General features: G+C 39.6%; 1 pseudogene; it reads left to right on the forward strand.

Moving 5' to 3' along the window:
• Positions 1–19,024, forward strand: part of LOC100859041 — a 40,326-nt pseudogene extending 21,302 nt beyond the window's left edge.
• Positions 19,025–20,648: the final 1,624 nt, after the last annotated feature.

Raw genomic sequence — 20,648 nt, forward strand, 5'->3', positions numbered from 1 at the left:
ACTAATCCTAAATCCTCTTTTGTAGACATACCCTATCTCCCACTTTGCTTGCTTACATTCTGGTTGTTCTACTACTGAAACTGAAAAATAATATCTTTGCAAAGAGAAAACTATCTGATGGTGATTTCTGATTTACCACAGTTCTTTTTAATATATTAGGTTATTGAAGGCTGTGTAACCCTTCAGAGTAGATGTTCTCACTAGGTGATAGATTTATACAGACATTTTAAATGATGAGCTGTTTGGACATAATTATTTGCTCTAGTTCATGTAAGCTCTGACAGAAGGTCAGGAAAATAAACTGACTGCAAGAGCTTTAGAATATAAGATTCCATTTAGTAACCAAAACAATAGGGGCTGAAAAAATCAGTTTCATGGCAAAGTAAGTAACGGTCAGAAAAAAAAAAAAAAAAAAATCAACTCTTGTCCTGTACTCATATTTTGCACAGCATGAAATAAATAGACAACAGCCTACGCCATTCATACTTTCTGTATTTTATTGTATAGCTGAAGTCCAGAAATTCAAACATTTGTGTGATTTGGTTCTTTCTTGGATTTATCTTTAATAAAACATGGCAATGATTTTATACAAGACATTATTTTCCATAAAATGTCTGTATATATCTGATCTTGATTGACTCTTGTATCTTTACTGAAAAGACAGAAGGTTCTTGAATTCTGCAAGCAGTATAAGAATCACAGAATCACAGAATGATTTGTGTTGGAAGCAACCTCAAGGATCATCAAGTTCAAACTCCCTTGCCACAGGAAGTGTTGCCAGCTGCTAAATCAAGTACTAGATCAGATTGTCCAGAGCCTCATTCAACCTTGCCTTAAATGCCTCCAAGGATGGACAATCCACAGTCTCTCTGGGCAACCTTTTCCAGTACCTCACCAATCTCTCAGTGAAAAACTTCCCCCTGACATCCAATCAAAATCTCACATCCTTTAGCTTAAAACCATTCTCCCTTATCCTATCACTATCCACCAGTGTAAAAAGTTGATTTCCTTCATGTTTATTAACTCCTTGTGTATACTGAAAAGCCACAATGAAGTCTCCTCACAGCCTTCTCTTCTCCTGACTGAATAAACCCAGCTCCTTTAACTTATCTTCACAAGAGAAGTGCTCCAGCCCTTGGATCATATTTGTGGCTCTCCTCTGGAGACTTTCTCCAAAAGCTTCACATCTTTCCTGCGTTGGGGACCCAAGACTTGGATGCAGTACTACAGCAGGGGCCTAATAAGGGCAGAGTAGATAGGGACAATCACCTCCTTTGCACTGCTGGCCATCCCTCTCCTGATGGAACCCAGGATACCCTTGGTCTTCTCGGCTGCAAGAGCACACTGCCTGCTCATTTAAATTAAGTTTTTAATCAACCATGACCTCTAAGTCCTTCTCAGCAGGGCTATTCTCAGGGAGTACTTCTCCCACTTTGTACACATATCTGGGATTACCTCGACCCAAGTGCAAAACCTTGCTCTTTGCTTTGTTGAACCTCATTAGGTTCACAAGGGCCCATCTTTTGAGTTTATCAAGGTCTTTCTGGATGGCATCCCTTCCTTCTGCTGTATCAACTGTACCATTCAGCTTGTCATCAGCAAATTTTCTGAGAGTGCATTCATTCCTATTATCTATGTCACTGATAAAGATACTGAAGAGTACTGGGCCCAAGACAGATTCTGGGGGGACAGATTTTTGTTACCAGACGCTACCTGGACATAGAGCCATTGACCACAACCTTCTGGCTGTGACCACCCAACCAATTCCTTATCCACCAAATAGTCCACCCATCAAGTCCATATCTCTCCAATTTAAAGATAAGGAAGTGGTGGGGGATCATGTGAAATGCCTTGCAGAAATCTAGATAGATGATATCACTTGTCTTCCCTCTGTGCACCAATGTCATCACTCCATCACAGAAGGCCACCAGATTGTTGAAGCCATGCTGGCTGTCTGGGATCTCCAACTCATCCTTAAGGGCCTTAACATTTCTTCCAGGAAGATCCGTTCCATTATCTTCCCACGCACAGAGGGGACGTTCACTGGCCAGTAGTTCTTCAAGTTCTCATTTCGCTTTTTCTTGTAAATGGGAGTGATTTTCCCTTTCTGCTCGTCTTGGCAGCATGTGTGTTCCCTAGATGTCTCATCTTCAGCATCAGAGTAAGGCCTTTGGTTTTTGGACACTATCTCTCATTTTATTTTATTTATTAGCCTTAATTCTAATTATATTGTATTATATTGTGTTATCTTACATTTCTATATCTTATTTTGTAAATTAGTTTTCCTCCTCAGATTGCTGCTGCTGTTTTATTTTTAGGCTCATCTCCCTACCCTTTCCCCTTTTTACCCTTTCCCCTTTTCTGTCGGTCCCCCCACTCCATTAGTCACAGAACCAGGCTGAACCAGCCCATAAACAATTGACAGTCAGGCTTGAACTTGTTCTACCCATACAATGGGGAGGAATTTTCTCCTCTAGCTCCCATCTAGAGGTTCAGGGATGTGAGGCTCTGGAAACTAAGAATCCTGGCTGCCAGTGAAGTCTGAAGCAAAGAACTCATTGAGTACCTCAGCATTCTCCTTATCTGCTGTAGCCAGTTGTTATTTCCCATTTAGCAGAGGTGGGATGCTTTTTTTGGCCAGTCTTCACAGGCCTTTATGTACCTGTAGGACTCCTTCGTGTTGTTTTTAACATTCCTTAAGAAGTATCCCGGTATTCTTCCCAGGTGACATGTCCTTACTGCCACTGTACTGTACTTGCCCTTCTTTTACTCAGTTTGGCCAGCACATCTTTACCAAGACATTCTAGTTTCCTGCCTCCCTTGAGTGCTTTCTTACTCTGAGAGATAGTTTGTTCTTTTGCTCTCAGAAAGGCATTCTTAACAAGTAGCTAGCTTTGTTCCACTCCTTTGCCTCTAAGTTCTTGGCTAAGTTCTTGGTTTCCTGGCCTCTAAGTTCTTGGAGCCCTGGATAACAAGAAATGTCACAGCAGACTGTAGACTGGCAGATGTGACACCCATCTTCATAAAGAGCCAAAAAGTTGATCCTGGTAGATCAACTACCTGGATAAAGACCTATAAGTCTCACCTTGGTGCCAGGGAAGGTTATGGAATGGATAATCTCGGGAGCCAACATGGACTAACTAAAGGTCAACCAGGGGATCATTCCAAGTCAGCACGGGTTTACGAATGACAGATTCTGTTTGACAAACCTGATTTTGTTCTATGACAAGGTGACCTGCTTAGTGGATGAAGGTAAGGCTGTTGATGTGGTCTACCTGGAATTCAGTAAAGCCTTTGACACTGTCCCCCACAACATCCTCATGGAGAAGCTGGCTGCCCACAGTTTGGATGAGAGTATGCTCCACTGAGTGAAACACTGGCTGGATGGCTGGGCCCAAAGAGTTGTGGTCAATGGAGTTAAATCCAGTTGGTGGCTGATCATGAGTGGTGTCCCCCAGGACTTGGTACTGGGGCCGCTTCTATTTAACATCTTTATTAACGATCTTGATGAGGGCATTGAGTGCACCCTCAGTAAGTTTGCAGACGACACCAAGTTGGGAGAGAGTGTTGATCTGCCTGAGGGAAGAAAGGCACTAGAGAGGGACATGCATAGACTGGATTGATGGGCCAAGGTTAACTGTATGAGTTTAAGTAGGGCCAAGTGTCGGGTCCTGCATTTTGGTCACAACAACCCCAGGCAACCCTACAGGCCTGCGGACAAGTGACTTGAAAACTGCCTGATGGAAAGGAACCTTGGTGCACTGACGGACACTCGGCTGAATATGAGCCAGCAGTGTGCCCAAGTGGCCAAGAAGGCCAATGGCATCCTGGCTTGCATCAGGAATGGTGTGGTGAGCAGGACTAGGGAAGTAATCCTGCCCCTATACTCAGCATTGGTGAGGCCTCACTTTGAGTACTGTGTTCAGTTTTGGGCAGCTCAGTACAGAAAGGACATTGAAGCACTGGAGCAGGTCCAAAGAAGGACAACAGGAGCTTGGAGAATATGCCCTACGAGGAGAGACTGAAGGAGACCTTTTTGCTCTCTTCCAATATCCAGAAGGTGCTTACAGCGAGTGCAGGGTTGGTCTCTTCTCACTGGCGACAGGTGACAGGATGAGGGGAAATGGCCTCAAGTTCTGCTAGGGTAAGTTTAGGTTGGATATCAGGAAACACTTCTTTGCAGAAAGGGTTGTTCAGCACTGGAATGGGCTCCCCAGGGAGGGAGTTGGTAGTTGAGTCACCATCCCTGGATGTGTTTAAAAACCGTTTGGATGTGGTGCTCATGGACATGATCTACAGGAGGGCTGTTAGAGTTAGGGTAGTATGGTCATTGTTGGGCTTGCTTATCTTTAATGCCTTTTCCAACCTGAGCAATTCTATGATTCTATGATTCTTCTTCCCAGGAGATCTCATTCAACAATTTCATAAAAAAAGCTTGAAGTTTAGGGTCCTGACTCTACTCTTTGCAAGACCCGCATTCCTCGAGATCATGAACTCAACCAGGGCATGGTTGTTGCAGCCCAGGCTGCCTCTGATCCTAATATCTTTAACAATCTTTTCTGCACTGCTGAACACCGAGTCTAGTAATTCTTCACCTTGGGTCAGTCTGTCCAATACTTGAACCAGAAAGTTGTCATCAATGGATACCAGGAATCAGTTTCCCTCCCTGACTCCTGGATGAATCTAAGCCTGGCAATCTCCTCTCTCAGTCTGATTATCTGCTCAAGAAGATGATCCAGTTGGGCACATCTGCACCCATGATACCCCTCACTTGCTTTGGTCCTATGGATGGCCTCTAGATTCCAGAGTTCTCCAGAGTCCAAGGTCTGGGCAGCCTTCCTGCTTCTTGGTAGGTCTGTCTGGGTGTGTCAGCCCAGAGAGGTTGCGGGCCACCCAACTGCATTTTAATGTCTGCCTGTCTGCCATGCCAGGTGGTAGCCATGGTGATACTATTAGAGAGCTTTACAGTAGCAGCCCTGGATGAAAATAGCAGTGAGCAATGCTCACCCCCCTGCTCAAATACCCTGTGCAAACTGTTCACACAAACTGTCACACCACACTCTTCTCATGTGCCATGCCCTGCTTGCCTATCCTGTTTGCTGTACTCTTGGGTTACTGTCCTCTCTGCTAGCCACTTTTCTATGTGCAGGGATTGATCCTGACGCTGTTCCTCATTGAAAAGGCTGTTAGTGGCATTTTTTCCAGGCTTGAATCCCCTGCCACTGTTCCTGGTTACACCCCTGGTGTGTCAGGGTACTGCTGCTACGAGGAGAGCAATGGTGCCAGGCTGCTGCTCCCTGACAGGCTACCCCTCAGCCTTCTGAGGCGATTCCTTGCTTCTTTGCAGAATGTGCTGAGCTTGAATTGCTACCTTTATGTGTTTTGCATACTTCATGGGTACTCTTGAATCCATTTTATTTCTATTTTCAGCCTCTGTGAAAACTCCAATTACATTTTTGAACAGGAAAAAATATAGTATAACTCAAGCAGTTGTTTCATATTACATTCCATGTCAGCATCCAATATTGGTGTCTTCATCCAGTGCTTAGTCAGCTCTGACATTCTTTGTAGTAGTCAATGTGAAGTATGAGGAGACATGTATAGGTTTTGAAACTTGAGGTGATATGTACGAGTGTCTAACTGGAATAACTTAATGTCATCATCTGTTGAAAGAAGGTTGTATTGACTTCTTTTGTACTGACTTCTTCAACAATCTCCTAAGACACTGAATTCACGCCATATTGTACTTCTTACATACCAGTGAACTGCACTGTACAGCACTACACAGAAATTGGATGTTTAAGACTTATTCTAGTGTTTGTACAAAAAGAATAATATGAAACTGAACGGAAAGAGATAGAATGTGTCACAAAGAAACTGCAATTTAAATTACTAATTGACTAATGCTTGTAAATTAACAGTGTCATTTTCTCTCTATACACATCCAGGTAAGGAATTATAGTGATTTTACAGTCATTTTTAATCCAACTTCAGTTAAATTATCATTCTTCTCTACTGTATCTTATATGAAGGAATATTTATGACCCTAAATTTAGCATTCATTTTGGATAAAACTGAAATTCCTTTAATCAGTTTTACTGGCTCTTTTAAAATCTGCCTTAGGTTTAAAAGCTTTAGGACAAGAAACAGAAAGAATGTCTTCCTTTTATCATAGTCATATGGATTATCTACTTAATAATCCATAGTTATTAAAACATTAAAGTTTAAAAGCATCACAATGACGATTCAGTTTAAGAGAAACAGCACAGGAATACAATTAATACAAATTAATGTTCAGCAAGATCATTAACAATTGTCTCTCTCACTGGGATGACTGACTGCTATCTTAGAATCACATTCTACATAAAGAAACTGAAATCTGTTTCAAAGCTTTTGTTGTTGTTGTTTTTTAATCTCTTTAATTGAATGTCTTGACTGAAACAGGCCTATGTCTTCAAAAATTGATTGATGCTGTAGTAGTGATACCAATACTGAGGAACCATGAAGCAGATCTCACTCCTGTGAAAAGTTCACTGAAAGTAGCAACAGTCTCCATGAGGAATAATATGTGCCAATGAACTCTGATAATGAACTGCTCGGTGAGCTAGTTGGCATATATTTTTTAAGGTGTATAGAAACCAAAATCCTGCATGCTAATTTACAACTGTAATGAATATTTTAGCCAATGCATGTCAGAAAGAAACACAGCCAGCAGTGTCCTTGCAAATTTTATGCAGTAGATCGTAGCCATTTTTTGTGAATGACATTTTCAGTTTAGTGTCTTTGTGAATGGAAGAAACATTCTTATGAAGAAATTGCTATCTAAAAGTTAACATGAATCACAGTGGACTAAAAAACACAGTAAAATTCAAACTGTTCATAGTAAAATTAGGAAGCTATTGTACACAGTCCAAATGAAGAACTGTTGAAAATTTTTACAGTGCTTTTATTCATGATGATATACTTGCCTTTGTCTCTGTCACTTGCTAACACAACTCAGTTGAATCATAGATATCTCTCGTTGGCTTGATCTTCAGATAGATTCTGAAATACTTATTGAAAGGGTATGTATAATTTTCAACAGAATTACACCTCTGAGTAAAGACTTTCACTACAGAATCTCCTTCCAGCTGTAACTCTAGCTGTAATTTTCCTAGCCAGGAACAAATCATAGACAACAGCACTCACTTGCCTCCTCCTTCAAATGTAGAGATACTTCATTTGCCATTGGTCCAAGACATATTGTCACTCAAACTCTTCACAATGCCTAAACTCTTTTTTTTTTCTTTTTTTTTTTCTTTTTTTTTTTCTTTTTTTTTTTCCCCTAAATCCTTCTCTGTGTCAGATATCCAGCTCTGCTATTGTCAGAATTGTCAGGAGGTATCTATAACAAAAAGATTACGTTGCAGAAACAAAATTTTTGTATCCTAACACTATCTCATAGAGAAATGTACCATTTGTATCTAAATCCTCCTTCCTACTGCCTTTTTTGTGAAGTAAACATTTATTAAATATAATTCTTTCCTATAGTGTTAAAGGAGCTGCAATTTCTGACAAGATTAACAATGAGAAAAGGGATCAAAATTTAAAAAAATATATATGCATTTTTCTTAAATCAATGTGTTTTTTTCTTCCTAATATAATAAATACTAACTTTAATGATACACCACTTAAAAAAAAAAAAAAAAAAGGCAATTAATATAAAAAGTTGAGAGGTCAGAAAAGATTATAAAATACATCCTCAGCAGTACATACTGGTGATTTTGAGGCTTTTTGTACAATTTAATTCTTTACATCTCCTTCACTTATAAAAGAACAAAGAGCAGGTGTCATTTGATAGGCGCAATTTGAATACTGTAAGAAAGATATAATGATTGACAGTTTTAGGAACAACACACCAATTATAATATGTAAGATCAGTATAAGAAAAATGAAAAAAAAATTATAGAGACGGCTTTTATTTTTTACTGATGTAGGAGAAGGCATCAGAGAATGAGAAAAGTAAAACAAGTCAGAGAAATCTAAATAAACTATGAAAAGCCTGGACTGAATGAGCAAGACAAAAAAAAAAAAAAAAAAAAAAAAGCACATACAATGTGCAATGAACAATCCAAAGAAAACCATGTCATCACCAGTGTCAAAATGAGATAAAAATGTAACAAAATACCTGATTTCATAGAATAATAGAACATCGTTGTTGATACTGTTGAAGGCAGTCATTGTTCCTTGATCTGGGTCAGGTGAATTCACATCACTGTAAAGGGCATGACCTGCTTTGCTGATTATCCAGCACAAGGTCACGTTTCAGTGAAAGTTATCTATATGCACACTATCTATCATGATAATGTACAAGGACTTCACCTGAAATTGACAGCAATTAAGAAACTTGAAAAAGAGCTGCAAAACTCTAAGGAATTCAGAAAAATGTGATCAAATTAAGAGTGTAGGAGACAATCATTTCCCTCAACACTGCAGCTCCTGTGCTAATTCCAGATGCCGCCCTAATGAAATACTGAAGCAGACTAATTCAGTTCCTGAAAAATCTGTCTTTCATGTAGTGCTTGCTTTTGTAACTGTTATTCTGGAGGTAACTGTTTTACTATAAGTAAAATTGAGAAGCTTAACATAAGGGCTTAAAACAATGCAGTTCTAAGATTGTGATTAACATTCATTTGGATGGTTAGTTTAGTTGTTAATGTTTAGTTTATTGTTAATGATTAGTTTAGCTGAACTTTACACAAGTAACACCTGACTCCATCACACCTCAACAAAAGGATCAGTTTTGCTGTAGGATGACTATCTCCTGTAAAGCTATAAATACAGAACTTCAAGACAAACAGTCTCAGGTTCAAGTGAATCCAATTTACCTTACAAAACAATTTCTTATATGAAAAGGTGTCTGAACTTCCAACTAAACCTAGCATTATGTTTGATGGGATGTCTGTGCATCTTTCTCAAATGCTTAATCCAGAGTGATGAAACTGAAAGAAAGAATACCTTTTCTTCTTCCAGGTTCCCATGGGAACATAATGCTGCCTCTAACCATGTATTCACAATGCAGTAGGTTGAAAGAGATCTCAGGAGAACACCCTATCTAATCTCTTGTTTGAAGCCAGTCTAATCAGGTTAGGTAGCACTGGGGCTTACCCCTCTGCATATTGAATATCTCCAGGGATGGAAATTTTACAATCTCTCGGTCCAATTTCACGGTAAAAAATGCTTTAATGAATGGAAATTTGCTTGGAATTTCTCAGAATGAAACATCCTGCTATCACTTTTTGTCTTTTCACCATGCACTCCTAATTACAGACTTGTTCTGTTTCTTCAGTAAGATAGTTGTAGACAAAAATAAGATCTCCCAGATGCCATTTCTTCTCTAATGGTCCCAGATCCTCCAGCCTTTCTCTCTCTGGACCCTGAGGGTATTAATAGGCCTTTAAAGACTCTGGCTCACCTCACCTGGGGCTTCCTTCCCCACTGCCCATAAGCCCAAGGCCACCACTACAGCTCAGTCCAGGGCCATCAGTCCGTGTCCCAGCATCACTTCAGCAGGGCAGGTCTCTGACACCATCTCCTGCCCTAAGTTTTCTGCTTTTAACTGATGGCCATGTTATATTCACTAATTTGACTCATGTCTATCTTTGCCTGGGTATATCAATGTCCTATTCCTCTTACTTCCTTTTCTCCTTTACAAATCCTCATCTAGAATACAGGCTTAAGTCTTTGCATCTGGCTTTTCCACTGGTCCTAGGTTTCTGGGACTGCTGTATTTGGTTCTCTGAAGGAGTCAAATTCTATTCAAGAATGGTTTGCAATCATACACCCTTTGCTCGTATGACAGTGGCCATATTTAATCCAGTTCTCCTTTAATTGTATCACTGGCTCCCAAGGGGTACAGCAGCCAGGGTAATAGTTTGAAGACCAGACAAGCCTCATCAGCTTTTTCATTACATCCCTCATCATGATTCTGGACAAACAACAAACAGAACAGAATTGTCCTGACATCTTTCCATGACAGCAAGTAGGTTATAATTTCCTAATTACACCATGATTTTCATTTCTTCCTGCTTGTTTCTCATGCTGTGTGCATTGATATAGAGGCATCTCAGCTTGGCTATTGGTCTCATTACATTATTGGAGAAGCCTTCCCAAAAACCATAGGGGCAAATATGAGGTTTTCCCTCACTGCTTCTTAAACTAACATCGTTCTCTTGCGATAGCTACTGTCAATTTGCAATATTTATACTAGGCTGAACACTGCCACTACATCTGAAGGGAGAATGACTATTTATATGGGTTGACAGTGAGAGGACAAGGGGGAATGGTTTAAAACTGAGACAGGAGATTTAGGTTAAATATTAAGAGGAATTTTTTTATTCAGAGGGTGGTGACACACCAGAACAGGTTGTCCAGAGAAGTTGTGGATGTTCTGTTCCTGGAGACATTCAAGACAAGGCTAGATGTGGCTCTGGGCAGCCTGATCTAGTGGTTGTTCACCCTGCCCACAGCAGGAGGGTTGAAACTCAATGATCATTGTAGTCCTTTTCAACCCAGGCCATTCTATGTTTCTATGATGATTCTATTATCTGATTATCAGTGTTCTTCAGTAAACTGTATCTATCTCAATACTTTAGTCAGAATGCAGAAAATAGTCTTTGTTCATTGATTCCAGTCTTGTTATTTTAATCCTAGTCAGTATCTTGGAATTGGGAAGAATTATGGAAATAAAAAGCATAACTTATCTTGTCATTTAGAAAGTACATGGTTGATTTTTAGTTTTGGTGCAGGCTGAAAAATGTAGAACTACCATAATACCCGCATACAAGATATTACAGGGCCAGACAACACAGCTCTCTTCTGTTCACACCTAGTTCTGAAGCATTGAGCCCAGTGAAGCTAGTAGTGCTTTTTGATGTTCTATACATATTGCAAAGAAGTCCACACCTCTGCTGTCATTAGCAGCATCTTCAGTAGATTGTTATATGTGTTTGATTGTTGTATGTATACACAGTTGTATGTTGGTAACTGGCCATTTGTGTGACCATTTTTGGAATCTCTCACTAGCACCTTGTTCCTGGGATTTCCAGCCTCAGCCAGACTTTGCTTCTGGGGGCCCTTGAGGGGTGTCTAAGAGATCAATGTTACAGACAGGTTCTGTGAAGGAGAAGAGAATGGAAGGGGAGTGGAGTGGAAGGGAGGGGAGGGGTGGGGAGAATCTGTAATCTAATTCTTTTGTATCATTTCTTACTGAGATTTTGAATAAGTGACAAATTCATTTGGAGAGCTAAAATAATGTATTCAAACAACTTATATTTTTCTTGATCTCAGAAGAACCTAGATCATTCATTTCTTTGCAGAGCAGATTAGACAACTTTTTTTGAGCTACTTTTTTCTTAACAACTTTTTCATTGCTTCTTTCTTCTTTTTATTACAAATTTAAAACTAATTTTGCCTGGACTTCCAATTGAGGCTGAACTCTCTGTCTCTCTCTCTCTCTGTCTCTCTCTCTCTCTCAAAAAAAAAAAAAAAAAAAAAAAAAAGAGAGAGAGAGAGAGAGAAACAGAGAAGGGGAGAGAAAGAAAGAAAGAAAAGGAAGACAGAATGAGAGAAGGACAGAAGAAAATGGACTTCTGGGGGATTATATATGTATATTCCTAAAAGTATACATACATAGAAGTGTGCTCCCCAACAACTGGCTCAAAGTCCTGCTAGATATAAAAGTCAGACGGACTAAAATTTACAAATTGAGAATTTGTATTTTCAGATAGTGAGAATAAGAACATTTAGGTTAGACTAATTTTCAATGGTTTGTATGCTGAGACATTTGTCTCTGATCAGTTAAAGTGGAAATGCGTCAGATGCTATTGAAAACTATCAAATTAGGGTTACATGCATCAACAGACAAGACAATGAATCACTTATGGAACCATAAGGAGTTAGAAAGGGATTTACCAGCCAGAGGGGGGGGAAGAAAAAAAAATAAAGACCTGGCTTAATTTTTATTTGATTTTCGGTTCTATTTGTGTGTGTGTGTGTGTGTGTGTGTGTGTTTTTATGTCCTATACCCTCATTTAAATATTTTAAAATAATGATGCAGGAAGATCAGCAGTTACTAGGAGGCTTTCGCACTTAAAAATAATCTATCCACACATCTCTGCCTTTTAAATGATATTATCAGACACTTTGAAATAAAAGCATATTGATTGACCCAGCGGCTCTGAAATGTAATCTGTGTTTGTGTGACAACACCTTTCTTCTGTTACTTAATTACATATGCCTTCTCCACTTTCCTTACCTAACCCTTCCGGTCAACCCAGGAAAAACTCCTACCAGAACTGTCTGCAAGACGGTTAAAGGCCACTGCCCTGGTTTTGCTTGGATAAAGTTAGCTTTCTTCATAGAGACACATATGATGTTGTGTTTTGGATTTTTGGTGAAATGCACTATCTGAATAGTTGTAGAGTGGTACCTGTATGGAGACAAGGACTTTTTTTACCTCTTCTGCTGCCCTGACAATGAGGAGGCAAGAAGCTGGAAGGAACACAGTAGGACAGCTAACCCAACAGACCAAAGGAATATTCCACAGCATATGAGATCGTGCTCAGCAATAGAAACTGGAGTATGGAAGGAGAAATGGGGGAGAAGTTCAGACTGCATTTTTCTTCCCAAGAAATTGTTACTGTACAATGACCCCTGCTTTCCTGGGGGTGTTTGAACATCTGCCTGCTGGTGGGAAACAGTGAATGAATTCCTTGACTTGCTTTTGTTTACATGCATGGCTTTTTCTTTATCTATTAAACTGTCTTTACCTCAACCCATGAGTTCTCTCACTTTTATGTTTTCAGTTTTCTCTCTCATCCTGTCTGGAGAGAGTAAGCAAATGGCTGTGTGATACTTAGCTGACTGCCCAAGTTAAACTACAACAACTGTTTGCAGTGCCTCTGCTTACCTATATTTCACTCAGCTGTACTATCACAATTTGTGCTCCTTTCTTTACTCCAAAGCACCAGATGAAAAAAACATTAAATAAACACTTCAATCCTCTCTCATGTATCTCCATCTAGTTCAACATATGCTAATCAGTCTCAGGAAGCATAGTGGGAAACACAATTTGGGAAAGGTTACTTTCATCTTAAAAAGTTATCCCAGACAGAATCACATGATTAGAAGCTCAGTAAATGTATACAGCTGTTCTGTTTTGGAAAGAAAGAAAGAAAAAAAAAACTGGTACAGCACTCAGTCGCAACATGAACTGCGAGGAATAAAAAATAAGAATGAAATAATGAAGGCACCTTTCAGTATGAAAAGAATTCACTCAGAACAATCCACTTGGGGAACAGGAAGCCAGGACAAAGCTTTTATTTTAGAGGTTTATCTTAAGGAGAGGAGGAGAGATATCAAAATCAATCAGAAATATGAGGCAAAAGTAGAGGATAATATAATAAAAAGATAATAACCATTAATCCTCTCCTTCTGTAGAATCACAGATAACAATCTAGTTACTTCTACATTATCAGTTCCCTTGGGCCCTCACTCTATTGTGCTACAGTATAGTAGACTACGTGCAAGGAAAGAGGCAGAAAAAGTTGGCGAGTGATAGGGAGTCAAGCTCATATGGAAATACAGAATCTCTTGTAAGGTCAGTATTCAGGAAGATCCTTAGATTCCACTTTTTACTGTCTTGTAAATTTTACCATTTTCTCCTTTTGCCAAGGGAAAATAAAGAAAGATCTGAGATAATTCCTCTTCCTTTGAAAATTTTATCCTGATTTTTCAGATAGGCTAGTAGACTGTGGAACATAGCACATTTTCCCATTTTCTTCTCAAGAAAATGTTAAGTATAAAAAATAGATAAAAATAAAAGAATTTGATGAAACAGGAGATATTAATAACATTTGTCCTGTTATTTGTTGTCTATTTGGTGTGAAAAACATATAAGCTTTGCTAGTAAAAATCCCAGTAAAATGCAGGAGAAAAGTACCCACATGTTTGTACAAGTCTGCAGATTCACAGGGGAACTGAAGGATAGTCTAGCATTGATTCCAAATAGACATCAGCTGAACATTTTTTTGACTGCTCTGTGAGACGCTAGAGACTTTTGATTGCACATGCTTATTCCATGGCTGTTAGCTATCCATCACCTTTGCTTCCCCCATTCTGAGGCACGTGGCAGAGGTCACGGGTTATAACTGAACTCCAATTGACTTTTGGATTATAGGAAGCAGAGTCGAGGTAGAATATTTCACATAATTTGACTCCCTATATAAATAATGACAGTAATAATAATAATTAAAACATATATATTAAAGACAATTTTTTATTTGTGTTTTAAATTGAACACATACTAACTCTTTATAGCAATTTCATACAGAAACCTAAACTAGCAAATAAGAAAAAGAATATCTTGAGGACAAACTAGAGCCTTTTCTCTTTCCTGGCAATGACTTTTCACTGTTTGGCTCCTTGCAAAGACTGTGATACTTTCCTTCTGACATGAAACTGTCTTTTTGTGGAGGTTCAAAACTAGATCTGTCTCTGCCAATCCCCCATCCAATTACTTAATATGTTAAAAATAAAATAAAATAAAATAAAATAAAATAAAATAAAATAAAATAAAATAAAATAAAATAAAATAAAATATTGCAAACTAAAGAGTCTCACATTCTGGATTGTTAGCATTACAAATACATGGTTTTTGTTTGTTTGTTTCTTACTTTTTTTTTTTTTTTTTTTTTTTCCCCTGTCTAAAGAAATATCTATTTATGATAGTGGGAGAAGGTTACCTATGACCTAGAAAGTTATACCGTTACTAAAAATCATCATGTTATCAAAATGTTAGGAACTGTCTGAGATAACTGACTACAGAATCCTCCCTGATTTATGTTGAACCTCAATGTTTTTATTCAAACCCTCTCTTTGAATAATTTTTTTTTTATCATCCAATCTAAGCCTCCCCTCATGCAACTTAAGGCCATTTCCTACTGACCTGTCACTCATTTCCTGGGAGAAAAGACAGACCCTGGTCACACTACAAGCTCCTTTGAGGTTGCTGTAGGGAGCAGTAAGACCTCCTTTGATCCTCCTCCCTGGGCTAAATAACCTTAGTTCCCTCAGCCACTCCTTATAAGACTTATTCTCTGGACTCTTCACCAGCTACATTGTTCTTTTTTGGACACATTCCAGAACCTGATTTGCCAGTGCCTCCTAACATTGGTTTACTAGGCCTCGGGTTGGGCGCAAGGAAAAACATGTAGTTACATATTTACCATGAAACAATGCACCTGAGTCCATATGGGATAGATAGGAAAAGGAGGCAAAATAAGACTAACTCTCAGACTTACTATTTTACCTCAACTGACTTGTTTCATCCTAAACAAACAAACAAACAAGCATACAAACAAAATGAAAGCAGACATTTCCACTCTGTTCTGTCTATGCAGATTAGAATAAAAGGACTGGAAATTAAATGTAGCACATTAGACTGAAACATACATGTTGACTTAATTCTGGTATATTAAGAAACAATTACGATTTTCCCAGTAATCACAGAATCATGGAGTTGTTTGAGTTGGAAGGGACCATTAAAGGTCATCCTCTCAGCTCCCTTGCAAACAACAGTAACATCTACAATCAGATAAAGTTGTTCAGAGTCCATCCAGCTGACCTTGAATGTCTTCAAGAATGGGGTCAACTCTCTTGGCAACCTGTTCCAGTGTTTACCTTTATCGTAAGAACCTTATTTCTTGTACCCCGTCTAATCATTTCAAACATTTTCCCCTTGTCCTATCACAACAGAACTTGCTAAAGAGTCTGTTCCTTTATTTTACATAGCCCTCTGTTAGATACTAAAAATCCACTATCATGTCTCCATGAAAGATTTTTAAAACTCCTTGAGATGTATAAACTGTTCAAGGGAACAGCCAGTTCATGTGAAATGATGTGAGTAATTTATTTTACTGAAAGACTTAAGAAAATATTTCAAGGTATTCATACATAGATGATGATAAGCAGATAAAAGTAATAATTGAGAAATTAACAATTTCAGATGCTCATTAGCTCAGTAGTTTCATTTTATACAAGATACAAATGATGTGACCTTTTCACAGAAACTAGAGTAGAAGATACTGGCATGAATGTTATGTAATATTCTATTTTACATAATATTATATATAATATTATATTCTATTTATTCTATTGTATTGTATAATAATATACACTTTCAAAAATTGTCTGAGAGCATATCATAAGCAGCTTAATAAAACCTTCTATTTTAATTGATCTTTTTATTAAAATTGCATAGATTCTCACTAGCCACAGGAAGAAAATCATTCAACATGCCTTTATCATTATCTGTAAGCCAACACAATGCAAAAACATTATGTTGTTGATTTGTATTCCAGTGAAAATCAATCAAAGAGGACCCGTATCATGAAATTATACTCTAATTATGATCTCTAATAGGGATTTTGCATAATATGAATTGTTTCATTTCAGTACCACAGTGGTGCCGTGACTGAATATATTGTGAACATAGTAGCTGAAGAACAGTGTTATTCTTGAAGATGAGAATTGAACTCTGCCTGAAGCTGAGGTGTTATGCTCCTACATGTCCAAGATCTTACAGGAGGATGCATAAAGATGTTTAAAGGTCTAGCTTAAGATTTTGGTGAGTCAGTATTTCATGAAAATGCTAGAATTTGCAATGCTGGTGTAAGCTGACACAATGAAAGGAGGAAAAGTGATAGAAGCGTTACAGGTAGGGATCTCTGAACAACTCAACAGCTTAAGCACTAGGGAAGCTCTTAAATAGTCATGGGCTAACGTGGAGCTAGATCACAGCCCAGACTGAGAACAAGAAAAATAAATGCTTTAAATAAATCTTGAGAAAGTGCAACAGTAAAATTTGTTCTGAGGGCAACACTTTGCTCAGTAAAACAACCTTTGCAACTAGAAAACTGACTATTAATAATGGGGGAGGTGACAAACTGGTACATTTAGTGACTTGTGGAACACAAAAATTTGGCAAAACTAAGAAAAAAAATGAAAAATAATAATCATAGAATCATAGAATCGCTAAGGTTGGAAAAGACCCACAGGATCACCCAGTCCACCCTTCACCAATAGTTCTCACTAAATCATGTCCCTCAACACAACATCCAAACGTTCCTTGAACACCTCCAGGATTGGTGACTCCACCACCTCTCTGGGCAGCCCATTCCAGTGCCTGACCACCCTTTCAGAGAAGTAGTGTTTCCTAATGTCCAGCCTGAATCTTCCCTGGCACAGTTTGAAGCCATTCCCTCTAGTCCTATCACTAGTCACACGAGAGAAGAGGCCAACCCCCAGCTCACTACAACCTCCCCTCAGGTAGTTATAGAGAGCAACAAGGTCTCCCCTGAGCCTCCTCTTCTCTAGACTGAACAATCCCAGCTCCTTCAGCCGCTTCTCATAAGGCCTGTGCTCCAGACCCCTCACCAGCTTTGTTGCCCTTCTCTGGACACACTCCAGGGCCTCGATGTCTTTCTTACTTTGAGGGGCTCAAAACTGGACACAGCACTCAAGGTGTGGCCTCACCAGAGCTGAGTACAGGAGGACAATTACTTCCCTGTTCCTGCTGGCAGCACTATTTCTGATACAAGGCAGGATGCCAGTGGCCTTCTTGGCCACCTGGGCGCATTGCTGGCTCATGTTCAGTCTAGCGTCAATCAACACCCCCAGGTCCATTTCTTCTACACAGTCTTCCAGCCACTCTGCCCCAAGCCTGTAGTGTTGCCTGGGGTTGTTGTGGCCAAAGTGCAGGACCCGGCATTTGGTTTTGTTGAATCCCATCAAGGCAGGCGGCCGCTACGCCTGGAGCCATCTTCACCGGGGGGCATGGGAGCAGCAGCAAAGGCAGCCGGGCTGGGGGGCACTGCATCTTTAGCAACCACCACCAGCAGCTGCTGCTGAAGGGGGGCCCAGTGGGTGGCAGGATGGGCTCAGCCACGGAGCCCAAACGGTGCCCCACACACTTCCCCGTGTATGAGTGCATCTTCAAGGGGGACGTGAGGCGGCTGTCAGTGCTCATCCGCACACAGGGCATTGGCCAGAAGGACAGCCATGGAAACACTTCTTTGCATCTTGCTGTGATGTTGGGACATAAAGAATGTGCCCACTTGCTTTTAGCCCACAATGCTGCAGTAAAGGTGAAAAATGCTCAGGGATGGACCACTCTTGCAGAAGCCATCAACTATGGAGACAGAAAAATGATTACAGCAATCCTAAGGAAGCTTAAACAGCAGTCCAGGGAATCACTGAAGAAAAGCAACCTCGATTATTAAAAGCCCTGAAAGAGCTAGGTGACTTCTCTCTAGAGCTTCACTGGGATTTTCAAAGTTGGGTGCCTTTACTTTCCTGAATTCTGCCTTCTGATGCATGTAAAATACACAAACAAGGTATAAATATCAGTCTGGACACAACTCTCATAGATTTTACTGACATGAAGTGCCAATGAGGGGATTTAAGCTTCGTTTTTAATGGTGATGCAGCACCCTCTGAATCTTTTGTAGTTTTAGACAATGAACAAAAAGTTTACCAGCGAATACATCACGAGGAATCTGAGATGGAAACAGAGGAAGAGGTTGACATTTTGATGAGCAGTGATATTTACTCAGCAACATTATCAACCAAATCAGTCACCTTCACACGTGCCCAAATGGGATGGCTTTTTCGAGAAGACAGAACAGAAAGAGTAGGAAACTTTTTGGCAAATTTCTACCTGGCTAATGGACTTGTATTAGAATCAAGAAAAAGAAGAGAACATCTCAGTGAGGAGGATATTCTTCAAAATAAAGCTATCATGGAGAGCCTGAGTAAAGGTGGCAACTTAATGGAACAAAACTTTGAACCTGTCAGATGACAATCCCTTACTCCACCATCACCCAATACCATTACATGGGAAGAGTACATATCTGCTGAAAATGGAAAAGCTCCTCATCTGAGTAGAGAACTGGTCTGCGAAGAAAGCAAAAAAACCTTTAAATAATAATAATAATAAAGTCAAATTAGAATAGGTCAAAAGTCTTACATCTGACTGCCCACAGATTGCTTATTAGAAAAATAAGGTCTCTCTAAAGCTACTTCAAAATTAGCAAGTTAAACACAATTTTTTTATGCTTCAGAAACTTTAGATTGTAACTACTTTGTAGGGAAGGAACCTGCTGTTCTCACTGCAGGACAGTAAATGCCCTACAAGAGAAGTGGAATTCAAAGACCCCACATGAACCTATGAAAATATTTTCCTTTTCTTTTACCATACAAACTGAAAGATGTTGTTTCATTCCTTTGGCACTTCAGCATAACAGGAAGTTCGATTTTCATTATTATAGGACAGTATGGTTTATGTATTTTTTATACATATTTCACCGAGTAAGACAAATAGAGGTAATATAAAGAAATGGTCTTTTTTTTTCTTCTTCTTCTTTTCTTTCTTTTTTTTTTCTTTTTTCCTGTTGGACTGGAATGTCCCTTTTGCCATCCTCAGGCAACCGGAAGAGAAGAATGTTATGAGGAGTGGAGGAGTAGTCAGCATGGGTTCATCAGGGGAAGATTATGCTCCACCAACCTGGTAGCCTTCTATGATGTCATCACTAGCTGAGTGAATGAGGGGAGAGCAGTGGATGTAATCTACTTGATTTCAGCAAGGCATTTGGTACTGTGTCCCATAAAATCCTTATACAGAAGCTGAGGAAGTGAGTGATAGATAAGTTGGGGGTGAGGTGGGTTGAAAACAGCTGACTGGCAGAGCTCAGAGAGTGATGGTCAGTGGTGCAGACTCCACTTAGCAGCCTGTATCTAGTGGTGTTCTCAGGGGTTGGTGCTCGATCTTGTTCAACATCTTCATCGGTGACCTTGATGAGGGGATAGTGTCCACCCTGTTTTGTTGATGATATGAAGCTGGGAGGAATGGCTGACACACCAGAAGGCTGTGCTGCTATTCAGCAAGACCTGGACAGGCCAGAGAGTTGGGCAGAGAACAACCAGATGAGGCTTAACAAAAGCAAGTGTAGAGTCTTGTGTCTAGCAAAAAATAACTGCATGCACCAGTACAGGTTGGGAGATGACCTGCTAGACAGGAGCTCTGCAGAGAGGGACCTGGGTGTCCTGGTGAATGACAGGTTGGCCAGGAGCCAGTAGTGTGCCCTGGCTGCCAAGAAAGCCAATGCCATCCTGGGATGCATTAAAAAGAGCATGGCCAGCAGCTCAAGGGAGGAACAGGCTGCCCAGAGAAGTTGTGGAGTCTCCTTCTCTGGAGACATTCAAGATCCACCTGGATGCCTACCTGTGCAACATAGTCTAAGGAACCTGCTTTGACAGGGGGGTTGGAGTAGATTATCTCTAAGGCTCCCTTCCAGCACCTACAATTCTGTGATTCTGTGATAACTGTGGATGTTTTATTTTTATTTTTACTTTTATTTTCATTTTTTATAAGCAGTTAGTGAAGGGAATTCTAGCTAACATTACATTTGGAACATCAGTCTCTGGAAAAATAGCATTTCCTTCATCTATGTTCTGAATTACATGCAAGTATGTCTTTGTGTTTTGTGGTTTGCTACATCACTTTTTGGAATGTAGAGTTTAGAAATAGATTATAAGAAATACAGATATGA

Source organism: Gallus gallus, chromosome Z, assembly GCF_016699485.2.
Source record: "Gallus gallus isolate bGalGal1 chromosome Z, bGalGal1.mat.broiler.GRCg7b, whole genome shotgun sequence".
Taxonomy (NCBI): Eukaryota; Metazoa; Chordata; class Aves; order Galliformes; family Phasianidae; genus Gallus; species Gallus gallus.